Raw genomic sequence first — 20,342 nt, forward strand, 5'->3', positions numbered from 1 at the left:
TCCATTTAGGAAATATTTTTCTTCCTCTCTCACCTGTTCCCCCACCCATCTTGCATTCAATTCCATAAATAGCAATTATCTCCCATTATAAAACAGTTGGCGGTTAAAACAATGAGCCAAGGAGGAAAGTACAATATTCTATAACTGACATTTACTGCATTGGCCTTGGACTTCTAATCTTTACCAGACGGGCACACAAATCAATCCATCAGCTCATAAAGGTGTGCTTTTTTAACCTCTAAAACAGATGGGATTGGCCAGAAGTGTCTGGCATGTCAAACTGCTAATCACTGCTGCCCTTTGCACAAAATAACCCACTTAAGTTGAGGCATGGTTGCACTGTAACCGACATTAGTCTGTGGGAAACCCATTTAACTGTCACACACTCCTGCCACTCCTGCTCTCCCTTAATTAAGCCTAATGCCTTATGCTTTGACCTTTTGTTCTAGTCTATTAACCCTATCTAGTACAAGTTCAATTATGCTAAACTAAAAACTTTGCTATAAAATATTAAATGCCATGCTCAAAAAATCGTAAGGAACATCCTCCCAACCCTTAGCTCTATGCACCTTGTTGCTCAAAGCATACAACAGTAAGACTTCACTTTTGGAGTGATACTGATTCTTAGAGAGTCTACAGCGGAGAAGAACCAAATTATCAATCTAGTCCACCGACTTTTTTACGAACTGAAGCCCGAAAACACTAAATGACTCTCCCATTTCACGGCATCAGAGGAGCCTCATTGAATCTATCTAATCTCTAGCTCTTTTATTCTCCATGGTACCTCTGATTAATAAACTACCCAGCAGTGTATTATGGTTACTAATGTTTTCACCACAACTCATTACATTTTATCACGACTATACCACACACATAGATCTAAAGCAAAATAAATGGGCCCATCAACAGAGTTTAGAAGTAATTTTTTCCTTTCTTCCCCACACCAAAAATTTCTAGCCCCTCACTACTTTTTTTCTTTTTAAAAGTAGCAATGGTTGTTTAGAACTGCTAAATTATGCAACACTTAAACAGCAATATGCATGAAATACATTTTTTCCCCTGATGTTTTATTTAAGTATTCAATAGGGCAAATGACTTAAGATTCAGAAAGCAATTACAAGTTGCTACTTAACCCCAATGGACAAATTCACAGCTGGTTATCTTTAAAATTATTTTCACACCTATATGTATATGGATTGCTGTTCACATTTATCAGAAGTCTAAAAAATAAAAACTTTAAAATTCACTGCAAAATGAAATGAAATGTAGTCCAAACTAGCAAGCTATTATCACAGGGGGATTTTTGCGTTAGTATATAATAATGTGTCTTATTATGTCTCTTTCCACTTCATATAACTAAAAAACATTTTACTATTCTATACAATTAAAGGTCAATTAACAAAATAAAATTTGGATTTCTATTTATAACTTGTTAGAAAAAGCATATCAATTTTACATTTTCAAAAATTTAAAGTCAGATTTTAATTTCATATTTTTGGCTGACTGCCCAAAGGCTCAATGCCTATTTTCAAATACTAACAAATATTGTCATTTTTGCCTTTAGCAGCTTGGAACCATACAGGTTAGCGCCATTATAAAATGGAAGAGATAATAGTTTTCAAATGAAGTATTATTCAGAGTTGTGATGAAATGATGAATAATTTTGTCGTTGGGACAAAATTCACTACTTTTTAAGAGGAAAAAAAGAGATTGTGGTACAAGAGTTTAAAACTCAAAGTGAATGTGTTCATGTTATTAGAATAATGCCTTCAAAGGAAAGTATCTATTGTAGGAACATACACAAAGATGTTTAAAATGTAAAGCACGCGGATGGATGAGTAGTCAAAACTAAAACACTTGTAGCAGCAAAGCAATGATTTAGTCTCATTTGGATTTTTTTTAGTGCATTGGCAAATAATGTTAATTTAAATGAGACATCATGCCTTAGTTATAAGAGTCAGTTCATGAAAATAGAAAATAAGTTTGCATCTCTGCTGAGGAATTCAACAGTGAAAAATTCATATTAATGTATAGAATTGATGCACTCTGTAACATACTGACAGGCAAAGAAAGAGAAAGGCAGTTTGGATACTCAGGATATGCTCTGATGAAAGCACAGAGAAGGATATACTACACGAGAGGCCCTGTGCACGAAATTCTTGCATGGTTAGGGTCCCTAGGCAAAGAGGGCCGATCTGCAGGGCAACTGGCGGAGCGACTGGGGGCCCCAGCTGGCACCCACCTTGGCTGGCCTGGGACCTGAGGGCTGGGGGCAGCTCCTGCATTGAGCGTCTGCCCCGTGGTGGTCAGTGCGCGTCATAGCGACTGGTCATTCCACCAGTTGTTCTGCTGTTAGGTTGATTTGCATAGTAGGCTTTGATTATATAGGATAGTGTTCTCAGTTTTCTCTTTACTTAGGACAATAGTCCATTAGTCTATGTATCTTCTTTTCCTATGACTTATAAGCATGTGACTACACAGAAAAATATATGAACCATGAGAAGAGATGGTTTTTCTGTTTACAAAAAACATCTACTTCCACGCAAGCAAAATTAAGTTTAGTAAAAAAACTTTGTCTTCACAGAACAAGAAACTGGGTTAAAGATATTTTAAGAGCATTTGTTAAATCTCAATGCTGTAAATATGTAACCCAGATAATCTATACATTTTCTTTAGCATTAGAAAATTGCTAGTCTGGAAATTTCTGAGCTCCATTTTAAAATAATTTTCTCTTCTGCCTTAGCATTATTAATCTAGTTGAACATGACAGTGTTCTAAAAAAAAAAAATTCACCTCTAGAAAAGAACAAATCTCAATTTATAAAAAAATAACATAACAAAAGGGCTTCATATACTAAAGTCCTATAACTTACTGGTTTGAATCAAGTCATTCTTGATACCCTCTAACTTTTAAGATTATTGAATGTCAAAATTTACTCTAGACATGAGATTTGAGAGGCCCCCCTCCTGCCCAACTAATCAAATCCAATGCCATTAAATGTGTCAAACTGGTGGATTCATATGACAACTGGAAGTGACTAAGGAACCTGACTATAAGATTCTAGAAATATTTTGTTTCATTTCCTTAAAAAAAAAATGTAAATGTCCCCCAAAGATTCTGTTGACCATGTTTTCTAATCTATTATAAATTGAGTGGTTTTAAAGAAAGGGCATTACAAAATATTCCCAAGTGCCAAGTAATTATAATGTCACCAACAGTTAGGTTCAGTTGTCCCTTCATAATTAATATGCCTGTAAAAAGATGATACATTTTAAGGAAGGAATATTATTCCTTTTAGAAGTTCTAATTTAAATACATTAAAGAAAAAAATGTAGGACAGCAGCTATTATGCACAACTTACATATAACAATTAGCAGCTATTATATATAAATACACAGAGGCTCCATTCCTGACTCTCCCCCCACAAAAAAGCCAGATTTTCTCAAGAGCTGGCATAGGTACAGTGCAATTCAACAAATGTTTATAACAGCCTTTTCTGTGCCAGGCAACTACAGCACTGACAACACACTGATGAATATACTCCTATTCATGGGGCTTACCCTATACCGAGGAAGACAGACATTACACTAAGCAAGTGTGACCATTACAATGAAGAGAACCATGAGAGACAAATTGGATCTTTATAGAGGCTTGGGGACTGTCTCAGCATCTATGCTCTCTTCCCCACTATCCCATAAGTGGGAATATTTCTTTCCTGTTTGTTTCACCAAGGTCAGGAATGCAGTCTGTCTGTGGCCCACATAAACAGCTACCATTAGATCTCTTCTCTCTTGCTTGCTTTCTATGGGGTAGACCTAGAGGGTTGGTTCAGGGCACATTATCAGCAAAGGTCCAGACAGTGGCCTCTCATCTTGTTACCTATTCATAGGAAAATACGGGAATGGGTTCCATAATCTTCGTATTATGTTCCCAATTAAACCCAAAGACCCACTCACCTCCACTAATGGTTTTAGGACATTACTTTTCAGTAATAAGTAGAGCTGGCCTGTGAGTATTCTGATCATACTAGTTGACTAAAGGTACCTGGCTCTGTTAATCTACAAAAAGAAGTTCCCCTGCTGATTTTTAAAACAGAACTATAAATGTGTATACATGCAGAAACAAAGCTGAGGAACAGATGTTCACGTGTACTGTAAAATTTCTTTTTAAATTCTCAGCCTAAAAAGTACATTCCAAGTACCAGAATATCAAATAAATCCTAAGACTGTTCTGAAGACCACGTTTTAATAGCATGCGAAGAAAACAGGCTACAAAAACAAGGATGATATAATTGGCCTTTTCTAATCTCCTTCTTAAGAAGGCACAGTCCTTCTGGTCATCATAGATCCTTCCTATGTGTTTGCTTGGACTACTCTTTAACACCTGAAACACAAGCCCCTCATTCTGAGACTGATTTAGTGAAAACCAAAAAACTGTGAAATAAATTAAGACTTGGTTTATTATCCTGGGTTTACCCAACTGCTAGCTATATGAGTTTAAGATTTATTTAAATTCTTAGGGCTCAATTTCTTCCTGTGTAAAATGTAGACAATAAATATTTAAGAAATTTTTAATTACCAACAATAATAAAAATGTGAAATTAATCATTTACCTAACTGTATCACAAGGATACCCTTAATAAAAAAAAATAAAAATAAAAAAAGGATAAGTGAGAAATTGAGAAGGAAAAATAGGGGGAAGAGGAAAGAAAAAGAAAAAAAAGACCAAGAAAAAAAGGTATATCAGTACTAAATGGTAGCATTTATCACTATTTAGTATACAGTCCACACCAACCACCTATCCTATGTGCTTTTCATCAAGCAAGATGCCTCTATAAATTGACTTGTTTGATAATGGGGAAGTAGATCAAGGTACCTCTGAGACAGTATGTTTAAACCCAGAGCATCCATATCAAATTCCCTTCCAACCAAAAAACCAAAGGTTTCTATGAAATTACTTCAATTTGTGAAAGCCCAAGTCAAAAAAAAACCTATCTACAATAATAAAAGTAATATGCTAATTAGACCGGACAGCCGAACGACCTTCTGGACATAGCCAGGACTGCGAGGGCCAAGGCAAGCCACCGTGGCTGCAAGGGCTGAGCCCCTTGCATGAATTTCGTGCATCGGGCCTCTAATATAATATAATATATATATATATATATATATATATATGTTAAAAAAGAAGAAAACGTGACAGCAATTCAGGTCAACCATGGATTAGCAAGATGGGTAAGAGTAACATTTTACTAACGAAGTGAACAATGGGGCATTCACTGCTTGAGTTTTGCCTGAATAACACTGGACAGTGGTGAATAAAAAAACTTCGATCTTTAATGCTTGTCTATTTTAATTAAACTTTTAAAAAGGCATGAATGGATTAAAGAAAGAATATTATATTATATATCATATTATATATTATATATCATATATAATATGATATATAATATATATATAAAATATTCTTTCTTTAATCCAGAAATATATATTTTCCCCCAGACTGTTCACTAAAACAATATCTCTCTTATTTGGCTAGATACAATATATTATCTTAATAAATCATAGTAAAACATTTCTATGCAGCTTTTATACAAACACTTTTGTTTATCCAACATTTACTTGGCAATTCAAAAATCCAAAACTCACTAGAAAATATTATGTATAGGAGACTTACTTCTCCAATATAGTTTCAATTTGACTATACCTTTTAGTGTAGAGGGAACCACTCAGCTTGATTCTTTTGGGTTCAAAATTCCATAAATTTTAAATGAGGCAAGTAAAAAGATTTGGAGAGATTTATAACCACATTTCTCATTACCTCAACAATAAAAGAACATGCCTGATGTGTACTTTAAAAATACTTTATGCTACACACCTCCGTATCTCAAAAATCTTTCTTCACCATGGTCTACTCCCAAAATGAAGCCAAATACTCCTCATCTCTCTATTTCTACTTCCCTCTGGTAAACTACAAATGCACTATCAATTTCCTCTTTTTATTGCAAAACCCAGCTTATTAGTATAGGATAGTCTTTAAAATAAAATTATTGTGGATGAAGATAGGGCAATTAAAAAAATCACATAAAGAACTAATAGTCAGGAGGTTTAACTTTTCAACCAAGAAGAGCTATGGCTCTGAATTTGCTACAACTGCTCCTTGAAGTAGGCAAATATAAATAGCCTTGGGACTACCTGGATTAAGACCATGACAAGCTATTTTAATGAATTATATCAAGAAACAGTTGCTTTCTCTGCCCCAAAGGACACTATGGTAATTCTGTGGTACACTTCACAGAGGTTAGCATTGCATAGTTGCTCTTGGTGAAGACATTTCCCCAGTAAGCACAGGGAGCAGGACATCAGCTCTGACAACTGACATCAACTGCTGCACAAATCATACATTGGAAGGATGTCCTTCCCAGCAAGACTGGTCTGAGAATCCAGGCTAGGTAGACTATGTGCTGCATGAGTTCTGTGGCCATCAGACTGCGAGGAGGGTTTTTTGATGACTTTCTAAAAATCAAAGAGAGACTGCTTTTCTCTTCAAATGATGGCATACTCTCAGGAAAAAGCAAATCGTTATCAATGAAATCAGCTTTGTGACCTCAGGCAAGTTACTAAGGCATCTCTCAGAGTACTAGTAGGTTTCTTTACCTGTAAAATAGAGAAAATGATACCTATATGTCACCAGGGAACTGTCAAGTGACCAGCACAAAATCTTCTTCCTTTCCCTGCTCTTCATCCCAATAAAAAAGGCTAAACGCAAGTAACTAGAAAACAACTGTTTTATAGTTCAAGTTTTTACCCAATCATCTCTACTCTCCTTTTAAAACAACAGGCTTGAAATCTTTACTGCTTATTGTCAACAACAGCATATATTGATGTATAGTCAGAATTTCCGAATTTAAAAATCAAATCTTACTCCATTATACAGATTCTATGGATGTTGCCCAGATATATAAAATGATGCTCCTTTTATCTGTATCATATTGTTTTAGTGGCAGAACCTAAGCTAGAAAAGTATGTGTGAATAACAAAACAAAAATACTTTTAAAATGCTTTTCAAAAATCAAACTTGAACCTACATGACCCATTGTGCAAATATTCCCTTTAGGGGTAAAAAAATAACTGTGATTAATTTATTTTGAAGATATTTCTATATTCCATTTGGGAGTGTTTCACATGTTTTCAAATAATTTTTCTCCACTTTATTCTGTCCTCCTTCCTTTCCTTAATTAGTCTTTTTTTCCACTGTATAAATCTACCACTTTATTGTAGAACATAAAAGACTGCATTTCAAAAAGCAGTTGTAATCCTTTAAGCAATTCACATCTCTTGATTTTTAGATAAGATTCCTCAAGAGAGAAGTCCCATTTTATTCTGAACTTCTGACTCTTCAACTTATATTGTGTCCTGTTAATGTCAGGCTCTTATCTATATTGTCATTAAATCTCCAAAACAATTATAATACTATTCTCATTTTAAGTTTGAATATAAATGCAGTTTCCTACTTACTATAGCAGTGTTAAATTATCATCTGATTTTTTAAATTCAGCAACATTAACATGTTCACATTAGTACAGTAGAGGCAAATTCAACAATTAAAAGCACACAACTACGAAAAACTAGCTTACCCACAAAGAGGCTTAAGTTTTCCTTTTCCTCTTATCTATTTTAGCTGTTAAAGAAAACAAAAGTAAAATAATCAAAGCACACTACTAACAACAAAAGCTTCTAATTCCTTATTTCCCGAGCTGTTCTCAACCCATTAGCAAATTATAGATTTGAAAACAAGGAGTAGCCTTGAATCATCATTTAACAGGTAACTAACAAATGACTTTCTTAATTAGAAGTTCAAGGGTGAAAGACTCCTTTCCACCAAAGCTCTGAATAAACACCAGCATCAGGCCAATGAGAATTGTCCTAGTCCCCATGGTATCTTAAGCTGATGACTCAAATTCCCAACAGGCTTCCAGTTTAAGATTTCTTGAGACAGTAGGCTTAGTCACACGAATGACCTGGAATTTCAGTCAAATAAGGGTCTCTTCCTTCCATTCTTAAATGTATTTTTGCTAAATGACACAAAGCTAAAGAGGAATACGGGTTTTAATTTAGAACTTTATTCAGAGGCATACAAAGTTTAAGAATGTTCTGGGGATACTGAACCACACTAGCTTTGAACTCAAAACATAACTATTAACCCTGTCAGAGAAGCAATTCTATTTCCAAGTTTCTTAACAAAATGTTTTTTTTTTTTATTCTAGCCCTATTTATTAAAAGAGGGAGGAAGGGAAGGAGGGAGGGAGGGAAAGTGGAGGGGAAAAGGTGGGAAGGGAGGGAGGGATGATGGTTGGATGGATGGATACCACAAGCATCTTCCTAGCTGAAGCTTCAACAAATTCTGGAGTTCTTCTTAAATTTATTTTGACCAAAAAACAAATCAGATGAATTATAATTTCTTTAACAGGTGATTATCTATAAAATTATCTTCAAGAACAATCCATGTTAAAATCTGTTATAGCCTTTTAAAAATATCTTAATACTACTAAGTAAACAGAACGAGTCCTTTTTACTTCATATCTCCAAAAAGTGACTTTTTTCTATATCTGTGATTTGCCAGTCTTCCAAATTCTTCAAATCTGTTTCTCACTGTATTGCTTCTACTTTTAGACTAAATGTTATCTCCAGCATTGTTCAAAGTATTAATTTTAACAAAATCCTAATATAGTTGTAAAATGTGTAACATTTACATTTTCCTCATTCTTGTTCTTCTCAATATTTTACGATCTTAAAAAACTTATCTTATGTTCCTAAAATACCACAAGTTTTGTAGTGCTTTATTTTTACTATTTGCAAAATAGCATAGGAACCCATTTGAATTTGCATAATGCAGTGTGTGTACTATATATAAATGACAGCAATTAGTATAAGGTCCTACTTATCTCAATCCTTATATTTAGTTTGAAAAAAATAAAACCACCCTTTCTGTAATTATTTACACCAAATATCCTATTATCAGATATCCTATCAAAGAGTTCTCCAGTTAACCACCCAAACCTCAGCATTCTGTTTTCCATGTTCAAATAAGACCATTGGAAAATACCAAACCTTAAAAAGAATAATTTTAAAAAATCTAATATTAATTTTTTCCCCAAACTATAATTTCTGGTTCTATTCTGGCAACCAATGTTGATCCTCTATGAGATATATTTAAGAGAAATTTAAAAAACTAAGTGTACAATGTACAAATGCAAAATTTGTCATTGCTGCCCCTCAAACAACCACTATTTATGTAATATTGCTGCTCTTATAAAAGGGACTCCATTACCATCAGCAATTCATGTCCCTGCTTCAGCATCAGATGCAAACAGGATACAGAAACAAGATCTATCTCGTTTACTTTTTGTTCATTGCAACCTCTGAACATAATCCTCAGTTCCATTCCATCAGCCTGCTTCATCATCTGACATGCCTCATTTTTACCTTCTCAAGTCTTAGTGACTACCCTGGTGTTATATTTCTCTGATTATTGTGTTACCTAAATACTACAGAATGAGCTTGCTCCCCACCCTCACAGTCCCTACAAAAAACTTCAACTTAAGGATATGCATCTTGAACAATTCACGCCTTTGAACTCATTATCCTGAAAGTGCCCCCCCTTCTGTTGAAAATGTTCAACTTTTCAATAGTAATCAAAAGTTGCTTTTCATAAAAATATTTCTCCAGTTGGAAGACATGGGTACAAAGGACTTTGTTAGAAGAGCAAATGCTTTTTTCCCCAGTCTTCATCCATGTAACAGTAAATCATTATTAAAACAACACAAAATCTACCCTGTGTATCAGCCACGCCACGTGGAGTGGCATATAGAAAAAGCACAAGAGTAAAGAACCTTCACCCCCCACCACAGCCAAGAATAGAAGCAACAAATGAAGAAGGCTTTTCATAGACAAAAACATCCAAAGATGTAGCAGCTATTTATTGTAGAAAAGGAGACGAGAACGATAGCAATAAAAAGAGAGGCTTAGCATAGACTAGAACTCCTTCTTCTCTATTAACCTACACTTTAAAACCTAATCCTGAAGTTTAAAAGGCAAAACTGAACCTATCAAAATTTTAATTAAACAAATTTTCTTCATAAAAGTGAGATGTTTTGAACTTATTTTGGGCAGAATTATCTTTTAACCTGATACACAAAACTATTGTTTTTAAGTTGCTTACAATCTTAAAGTTTTAAAACTAAAAACCTAATTCCTTTAATGTCAGATATCCTTAGCCACGCTAGCTTAAAATTACTTCTATGCCAGCATCTTCTAGTACTGATTTGCAATGGAATCTGTATAATTAATAATAACATTCTTCCCTCTAATAGTTCCAGAGAGCCAAGGATGACATCTCCTTATCTCCCTATTTATTCCACTGGATTGACATGTTTTACCTCATCTGTCACCTTCCATAGAATTCTGCTTTCAGATATGAGTTAATTCATTTTTAGTTGTCCTCAATGTTCTAAAATAGTGATGTTTGACAGAATTAATACAGTGTTCTAGTTCTCTCTGTTCGACTGGTATTTAATTAAAGATCCTGGAGGCCTTCTTTTTCTCGGGTTATAGCATTTAAAGAGGAGCATTACTTCCTCCATGGACAATATAAGCCACGTGGCAACAAGGCTGCCTTCCTAAGGTTTCCCATTTAACAGATTGCTTTATTATCTATAAACCACCAACAAGGCAGATTACCACTTTATTTCACGTTGATTTTACTTTTCGCATCTCTGAACCACAATTCTACTATAGCCTACATTCTCTTTTACCTTTGAATTTCCAGAATTTTTTGGAGTTTTAACATTTCCTTATATTTTTATTTTATCATTGCTTTTGTTTCACCTGGACCTCAAGGAGTCCGAAAGGAATTTAGATTCTTGAAGATTTCTTGAATCTCTGGTAACAATGCAGAAAGTCTTTAAACAATGAGAGCTACCTTGGGACACAAACTGAGAATACCTGTTTTAAATTCTTCTCAATTATTATCTTTTGGAGAACGGCCCACTCAACTTAATATGACATAGCATTCAATTCTAAAGGTAGCACGGATCATTTAAATTGACACTTGCTATTTAATACACAAATATTTGTTCTCTTGGATGGCCTTTTGTAAGCTAGCACTTCTTAATCATTTTTTAGGTCTATTGGAACCACAAGAGACGTCAATTTAAGCAAACTTCAGGAGCAATAAACTAACAAACAGACTCTAGGTGGTGGTATAGGTTATTTTTTATCTGGATGTTTTGCTCTTAAAACTCCAAGAGTTAGAAGAGCCTTTAGCTTCTTTTAAGACACTTCTTTATTGGGAACTTACAATGTTTTAGGGTGTTTAAATTAGTAAAATCCAAGTTCTGCATAGTTCAGAGACACATGCAAGAAGTGGGTCTAAAGCAAGGTGTAAAATCAACTACTTCAGGGGCACTACAGAGAAATCATTTGAGTAAAACCAACCATCTATATTTTCATTTTTATTTTTCTCCCCTCACATACCTCAGGCACTTTCAGAGGTAAGTATGGAAAGGGGTCTTTCCCTATGAGAATGTATGAAACAGATCGGAGTAACAATTCTGCAGCCTGCAGGGCAGTAGCTGTTCTGCTGACTGACCCTTCTTTGTCTCCAGGAACTAATTCCAGGCAGAGAAAAGTTACTATTGGTCATGAAGCCACTAGCCTCTGAACCAGTTAAACCCAATCCCCATTACCTAATGGCTAGGCAAAACCAGTGCAAGTTACATTTCAACATACTACAGGCAGCAACCCACATTAGGTGCTAGGCAGTTGAAGCACCATTTGTTTAAAAAGTCCACTTAGTTCAGTCTCTTCAACAAAGGTAGCAAACTGGTGATTAAACACTGAATGATCACATCAGGAAGATGCCACCCACTTGCTAAGCCTATGATTCACTAATAAGCAGGTTCAATGCAATTCATAACTTTAAAGAATAAACTTCCAAAACCCTTTACTTCACAATTGCCCCCCCCCCCATAATATAAAGAGCATTTATCATATATAACCCAATAACCTTTTTACTTTGGATACCATTCCTCTAAAGACAGTTTTTCAGAACACTCTCACATTTAATCATTTACATTACTGGAGACAAACTCCAACTTAGTTGCACCAACTGAGTAAAAAGCCCTTGTAGCTGGGAACGTCTTAATTTTTTTCCAAAATACAACGTCCTATTAAATATTTTAAGAACTCAAAAGTACTTATCATTCTGTACTTTTACTATCTTCACAACCCAATTTAGTCACTAAGGAGCTAGAAGGTAGAAACTCCTGTAATGCTTCTGAGATCAACATGTGTCACCGACTCCCAGCCTGTTCGCCTCTAAGACACAGTAGATTCCTTTGTTCCTTCAGACTGAACACCAACGGGATCACAATTTGGAAACTACTCTGGGAAAGATGGGAGAATGCGTAGAATATTTCCAGGGACACCCTTCCTAAAACAACAGTCCCGAGAAGAAGGCAGATGCAGGAGGAGAGAGAAGCAGCCTCCCAGGACTCACTGAACGCGAGCCCGGGTTCTGGCTCCGGGTAAAGTGATGGTTGAGGCCTCGGGTCCGAGGAGCCTGGCCCGCGGAGGGCAACGACGAGCGCCGACGACCCGGCCTGGGGGCTCCGGTGGGGCCAGGGCGCCGTCCCTTTTCCTACTGGCTTTTCCTGTCCGGGAATCCCGCGAGCACCGAGCAGGGAGGCACCGGCGAGAGGCGAGGAGCTGCGCCCGGCCCGCCCAGGACGCCCCGGGCAGCAGGACCGGGCGGTGCGAGGCGAGAAGCGCCCGAGGGGGCAGCGGGGCGCCGCGACCCAGGCCCGGTCGCCCGGCTCGCGGGACGCACGGCGGCCGCCCCTCGACCTGGGACGGGCACGGACCGGCCGGCGAGCCCGGGGCCAACTGCACAACTTGCCGGCTCCACCGCCCGGGCCCCGAGAGTTCCCGGGAGACGCGGAGCCGGCGGGAGGGGCGGGACTCCCCGGGAACGCTGCCCCCGCGCCGAGCCCACCCGCCGCCCGCACTCGCTCCCGCCGCCGGCCGCGCGGTCCTCGGCGCCCCGACGCCCCGAGGCCCTGCCGCCCACGCCAACGCCGCGGGCCGCGCTCCGGGCCGTTTCCGGCGTCGCCGCCGCCGCCGCCGCTCCTCGGACCCCGACTGCGGCCGCACTCACCCGAGCCGCCGCGGCTCCGCGCCCGGGCTCCGTCAGGCTTGCTCCGCGGAGGCGCCCGCGCCCGACCTCCCCCGGCGAGCTCTTTCCTCCGAGCGCAGCGGCGGACGCGAGGCCACGGGCGGGCGTGGGCCGTGTCGTCCCCCGACCTCGCCGCCGCCGCCGCCTCCCGCGTTCGGGGCTCTGCTGCAATGCCTGCGCGGCTGACTCGAGCGCCTCGCTCCCGCCGCCCGCAGCCGCGCTCCTCCCTCCGCCGCCGGCGGCCGCGGCCCAGCCCCTCCCCTCGCCGCCCCACGCCATTCAGCGCTTCAGCCAAGTTTCTTAACCCTTTTTTCCCCTCCCTCCATTGTCCCCGGGGCCGGAGGACGCCACTCGGGTCCGCGCAGCTCGCGGGAGCCGAGGACGCCCCTGGTGCGGTTTCCCTCCCGGCCCGCCCTCCAGACGGCCGGGCGGGGGCTGCGGGGCCTCGCGGCGGCCGGGGAGGTGGGTGCCTCGCGCCGAGCCGTCCCCGGGGCTCCCGGGTCGGTCCCGCCGCCCCGACCGCACGGCGCCTGGACAGACCCCCCCCCCCCCGCCCCCGTCTCTGGGGCCCGGGGCGTCGTTCGGTTACAAAGGCCACGGGCTCTGTTTGGGGGCACAACCTGGGGCCGGGGCGCCCCTCCTCCCATCTCACCCCACAACTCCGCTCCCTGGGCTCCCTCACCCCGACTTCCTCCTCCTGGTAACCTGCGAGTCCTGCTTTAATCTCGGGGACGGGCACTAACTCCAGGTCACTTTGACCCCACGCCCAGCACGCAGTAGGCGCCCAGGAATAAACGTGGAGGGACTCCAGGTGGCATCGTGGGGGGAGACCGCCGGGGAGCCCCGCTCGGCGCCTCGGGCGCGCGGCGCAGCCGGGAGCGGGGCTGGGCTCCGGCGGCTTTGTCTGGGCGAAGTCTCCCGCGGAGCCCGTCCGCGAACCTCTCATCCCGGGAAGAATTCGACCGTCAGGACGCAGCTAGAGGAACGGCTGCCCCCGCTTTGGCAGCTGCTTCGGCTCAGTCTCGGAATACGAAATAACAATTACATCACGAGGCCCCGGCGGCAGCGCTGCGGAGCCTCTGTGCTTCCTGCAGCCTAATCTTGCTGAACCCGCCTCCAATTCGGGGGGATATGGATTGGTGAAGAGAGAAAGTGGAGGGAGGAGAGAGTCCTAGGAAACCATAATTTCTCCGTTCTTATATTTGTTGTTATAAAACCGTTTCCTCAACACACCCCAAACGGCTCACTAGATTTATTAACGCCCCTTCAATACTTACCCAGGTATCAGGCATCTAGCATTTAGTAACTCGCCGTGAAAAAGACTACCCGAGGAAATGAGTGCCATTGCTGAACTTGCGCTTAATACAAAAACGTCAACGTGCAGCTTAGCCTCGCCTTAGCTTCGATATGGCATGCCTGTGTTCAATAGAACACTTATTACACGAAGCAAATGAGCGATGAGGCACTCCATTCTTGTATGTAGGTTTTCATATCCTTCAGAATTCTATTCTTTGAAAAGAGTTGCTAGTGACTTTTTAAAAAATTATACAAGTCCTAAAACAGTATTCTATGCCTGTTATATAATGGCTGTGTTGTGCATTTAAAATTTCCTTTAACCTTTAAAAATGTGAATGAGAGTTTTGGAATACCTTCATAATCTTAAAAGTGAAAGCAATTTTTAAAATTAATACTTAATAAATCCAGCACCTAGCACAGTGCTGGGCACATGATAGGACTATTTTGCTTAATGGTAATTGTGCATTTTAGACCAATTATTTTACATCAACCTAGTGATTCAACTGTGCCGTCAGTTGCTATCATATATAGTTAAAACCTCGGATGATAGCTTATTATTTGCATATACCACAGTTTGAAATCTCTAGGTAACATAACAAATCTGCTGTTCTATAATGCATCATTTTCCCAGGATTGACCCAAAGCAAACTGCTTCAGTTACAGCATAATTTGAACTTGGCTCTTTAAGGAGTCAAACTCACTTTTTAAAAAACTGTTTTTTAACTGTTATACAAAGTTCTAAAATCTATTATAAATGCTATTTTCTTAGGCAGTTTACTGGACTTTCATTCAGCTTTTTCTTAAAAATACTTTAACTTTACTTCAAGAATTGATTGTAGTAAGTTGTAGTGGATTCAACACATACATATATCAAGTTCCCATTATATATTAGGCTCCTTTCTAGGTGTTAGGGATGCTCCCAGGAGGTATGTAAGTTGTGAATCACTGCATTGAAGGACTCTAGGACACAATGACCTAGTGATTATCTCTGTCTTGTAGTTTCTCTCTTCCCCACTTCACTAAAACAACAATCTGTTGTCCTTTCTCTGTTGCCGGCATGCCTGCCTCTAAAATCCTCCTCCTCTTCTGATTGGCAGCTTCTAGTCTGGTGCAGGCTGGGAATCCAGATAGCCTCACTTTTCAGAGTTCAATCTAAAGTAAAAATCTGTTCTGCATAAGGGACTTGTGCTCACCAAGAAGTAAAGGCCTATGAACCTTAGTGCACAGACTTTGGGACAGATATTTGGACTGCTCAGACGTTGCTTTAAAAAGCGCTTTTTTTTTCTTCTTAAGTGGGGTTTAGATCATTGAGATTGTATCTCCTAATAAGTTAAGTTACACTTAACTGTCTTGCCCTCCAACACTAGTGTTAAGAAGTCCACTGCCATATGTTAGATGACTTAACAAAGTTACCTCTTATTATTTATCTATCTTTCAGTCTCACAGAAATCCAATTATTGAAATCCTGAGCTCTTTTTGATAGTACATTAATGTTCAATTAAGTGCAAACCTTTTGTAGAATTCATGTTTACTTAATCATGCTAACTGGAGCCATTTTCTTCTTGTTCTTTGTTTTTAAAAAATCAATACCTAAATTTCCTGGCTAGGAGAGTCATTGCAAGAATCCTGGGGCATATATGTAATGTAAGATTGCCTATTCAGTAATTTGTATTTATTTTATTTTTTAATTACAGTTGCTATCCAATATTATTTTAGTTTCGGGTGTACAGCATAAAGGTTAGACATTTATATAACTTAATGAAGGGATCCCCCTGATAAGTCTAGTACCCACCTGACACCATACAGTTATTACAATTTATTGACTGTATTCCCTATGCTGTATTTTCCATCCTTTGACTATTTTGTAACTGCCAATTTATACTTCACAGTTCCTTTACCTTTTTTACCCAGTCTCCCAACCCCCTCCCAGTAATTTGTATTTTGAGAATAACTCTCATTTTAACCAATTATGAAGTGAAAAAAATGCCCTTCAGTTTATATACTAAACATGAGTCTTTTTATGAACCAAGGGTTTCCTTGGGATCACATACTTATACTACAGGCTTACTATGTTCATCTACCACAAAGAAGTAGCCTGGGAAAGGTATGTTTATGATATGCTCCCTGAATCTGTCCGGTTACAGCATTTTTTATATCAATTTGTGCCTGCCGTTGACTTGTCTGCATTCCACTCTAAAGGCAAGCTCTACAGGCACAGGGTTCATTTCCCTATTGTTCACATTTGCATACTTCCACTACCTATCCCTGTGCTGAGCAAACCTTAGGCATTCAGTAGATTTGGGGTATGATACTGTCATACCCCAAAGGACAGAGTGTTTATTTTTACTTGGGGTACAGGTGTGAGATGAGGGAATTCAAAGAAAATTTTACTGAGAAAATAATGCTTCAACTGATTACTAAAAGGTAAGAAGAATTTGCCATGTAGGCAAAGTGGGAAAGGAATTCTCAGTAGAGGAAAATGATTGTTTAACACTAGAGTGGGGTGAAGTAAACAAAAATATACATTGGGAAGTATTTGAACCCACATTATACACTTTGAACTAGTGACTAATGAACTATGACAACTGACAAAAACAAACAGGTCGAACTCCAGCATAGTTACACTGATGCAGTCTCTTAGCCTCTAGAGAAATAAAAATATAAAACAAGCCACAAATGTAAGCTGCATATGAACTTTTACATTTTCTAGTAGTTACATTTAGAAAATACAAAGAAACAGGTAAAATTAATTTTAATAACATATTTTATTTAAACCAATATATCAAAAGTACTATTTCAAAGTGTATACAACATTAGCTATTTTAAAAAAGGATGTCAAATTTTCACTAAATTTTCATACTCCAGTGTGGCTTTCACACTATGGCACATCTCTGTTTGGACTAGTCACGTTCCAGTGCTCAGTGGTGGACTGTGGCGGATGCAGCAATACTGAACACTGTAGCTCTAGAGAATGGATGAATTCCTTTTTTGGATGAATTCTTTAATAGTGTAGTTAAAAAACTTTTTAGAGATGAAAATTTAAATCTTGTTAAATGTAAGGTTTCATTTGTTGGTTATTGGTGTTTAGCTATACTATGTTATAAAGACTACTTTCTTATGTCTGGGCTTTTATGTCAATTAGAGAATCAGCAAAGTTTTCATTTTATGTGCTGTCTAACCACAGTTACTCCTGTCTCTATTAACTGTGGTGGTGGACTGAAAATGTAAACTGGCTTTATGGCAGAAATAAAGCATTATATATTTGGGGTTGAATATGCTTTTAAAAGTCTTCTCTGGAACACAGAACTACCACTATGCTAGCTCCTATCAAACATATTCCTGGCTCTAAAAGCTTGGGGTTTTGTTCTTTAATTCTTCCATGCTCAGTTGCTGGTGGGCTGTAAAATCTACTCCAGCCTTTGAGGCAGTCACCTGCCTGAAGCTGCTGCAAGTAGGAAGTGCCGCAATGAAAGAGGATTGAGAAAGGTTTAATAAAGGTGTTTAGACTATGGAGTACTATCTCTTTATGTAGACATGGGTTATATGGATTTCACTTAGCAGCCCTGTCGTAAATGAATACAAATTTTATTTTCAGGATTTTACAGACATCCATTCATATATAAATTAATTGAGTCAAACATGATCCTATTAGTATTTAGAGATTTTATTTAGACAACCTTCAGCTAAAGTATATCTGTTTTCCCAAATTATTCAGGCATCTGTAGGGAAAATAGCTATAAGAAAACAAAATGTATATTTACCATTTGTATAACTGTTTGACCCTGTCTGCAGGTTACTGTGCAGCTTTCCCTAATGAGATTGAAGCTTTTACTTTCTGGATGTCTTGAGTGCCAAGAACTGACAATTCTATACTTAAATGAATCCTGAATATGGGATCTTAAAAAATGTCTGAAAATAAAGTGGTCTTTATGACATAGTATAACTAAACACCAATAGCCAAAAGAAAGCAGCTGTAAGTGTACAACAAAAAGGCATGTACTTCAATGCAATGCAAATGTGGACAATGTCTTCTCATTCCCAAACCAGGAAGTTGTCTAGTATAGTTGAGGAGTCTAAGACAAAAAAATCCCAATGAAGGTAAAGAAAACCTGCCAGTTTGATGATGTGTCAGTATAACATGTCTAAATGATTGAAAGTAGACATTACACGGAGTACTATCTCTTTATGTAGAAAAGGGTTATGTGGATTTCACTTAGCAGCCCTGTCGTAAATGAATACAAATTTTATTTTCAAGATTTTACAGACATCCATCCATATATAAATTAATTGAGTAAAACATGATCCTATTAGTATTTAGAGATTTTATTTAGACAACCTTCAGCTAAAGCATATCTGTTTTCCCAAATTATTCAGGGATCCGTAGGGAAAATAGCTATAAGAAAACAAAATGTATATTTACCATTTGTATAACTGTTTGACCCTCAAAGGAAATAGACATAGATTCTGGCATATCTGTTTTAGATTTGTTTAGTTTAGGTAACATAAAATTCCTATATAGTCTATATTTTCATAACATTTACTAAAATTAGTGTTCTCTCTCTCTCTCTCTCTCTCTCTCTCTCTCTCTCTCTCTCTCACACACACACACACACACACACACACACACAGATATACCCCTAAAATTCTACACAATTTAATGGGGAACAAATAGCCTTTACAATAAATAGTGCTGTGACAATTGGATATTCACATGGAAGAGAATGAAATTTGACCCCTTTTTTGCACTATACACAAAAATTAAAATGGATTGTAGGCCTAAATGTAAAAAATAAACTACAAACTCTTAGGAGGAAATGTAACAATAAATCTTAATGACCTTGGTTAAGCAAAGCCTTCTTAGATATGACATCAAAAGCACAAGTGACAAAAATAAATAGGTATATTGGACTTAAATTAAAATATTTTGTGTATCAATGGACACTATCAAGAAAATGAAAAGACAATCCACAGAATGAGAGAGAAAAATAGCAAATCATATATCTGTTAAGAGACTTGTATCTAAATTTATAAATAAATTTTACAACTCAATAACAAAAAGACTTATTTTTTAACTAGAGGCCCGGTGCATGTAAATTCATGCACTGGAACAGGGTCCCTCAGCCCGGCTTGCCTCCTCTCACAGTCCAGGAGCCCTCAGGGGCGGGAGGTGACCCAGAGATCAGTGGAAGGCAATGCCCCATCACACTTCTGTTGTTGCCACTGCCTGCAGCGCAAGCCTCAGCTGGCCCTGGTTACCTGAGCCTCAGGTGGCCCTGGGCAGCTGGGGGGGTGAGGGGACTGGGGGGTCTCTGGAGGCAGACATGCACCTGGCCTTGCCTCAAGCCTGCTGCCCCAGTGGGGCTGAGGGGACTGGGTGCCACCATCTTGTGGCTGTGGGTGCTGCCATCTTTGAGGGCGTGGCAGTCAATTAGCATATCCCCTCCTTATTGGCTGTGGGCGCTGCCATCTTTGTGACAGCATGAGGGTCAATTAGCATATTCCCTCTTTATTACATAGGCTGAGGCAAGGGCCTGAATAGACATTTTGCCAAAGAAGATATACATTAAACAAATGGGAAGAAGCTCCATATCAACAGGGAACTACAAATCAAAACCACAATGAAAAACCACTTCAAACTCACTAGGAATGTCTATAATATGTACTAATAAAAGTGTAATATGATAATTAGACCGGGCCGACTGGCCATCTTCTGGACATCCAACTTCCTTCCAGACAAAGTCATGGTGATGGGGGCCGAGGCAAGAAGCAGCTAGGAGCAATCAGGCTGGCAAGGGAAGGCAGTTGAGGGTGAGATC

General features: G+C 39.2%; 1 protein-coding gene across 3 annotated transcripts in view; it reads right to left on the bottom strand.

Moving 5' to 3' along the window:
* Positions 1 to 14,585, bottom strand: part of NRIP1 (nuclear receptor interacting protein 1) — a 105,305-nt gene extending 90,720 nt beyond the window's left edge. Inside the window, exon 1 of one of the 3 annotated variants that reach the window (XM_081087422.1) lies at positions 14,508 to 14,585. The gene's annotated coding sequence lies outside the window, so the exon portion shown is untranslated. Of the gene's footprint in view, positions 1 to 7,633; positions 7,839 to 13,212; positions 13,427 to 14,507 lie in introns of those variants that run through there. The other 2 variants (XM_081087420.1, XM_081087421.1) reach the window with 2 other exon arrangements.
* Between the last annotated feature and the right edge of the window lie 5,757 nt (positions 14,586 to 20,342).

Source organism: Myotis nattereri (assembly GCF_964212035.1).
Source record: "Myotis nattereri genome assembly, chromosome: 3".
In the NCBI taxonomy this organism is placed as follows: Eukaryota; Metazoa; Chordata; class Mammalia; order Chiroptera; family Vespertilionidae; genus Myotis; species Myotis nattereri.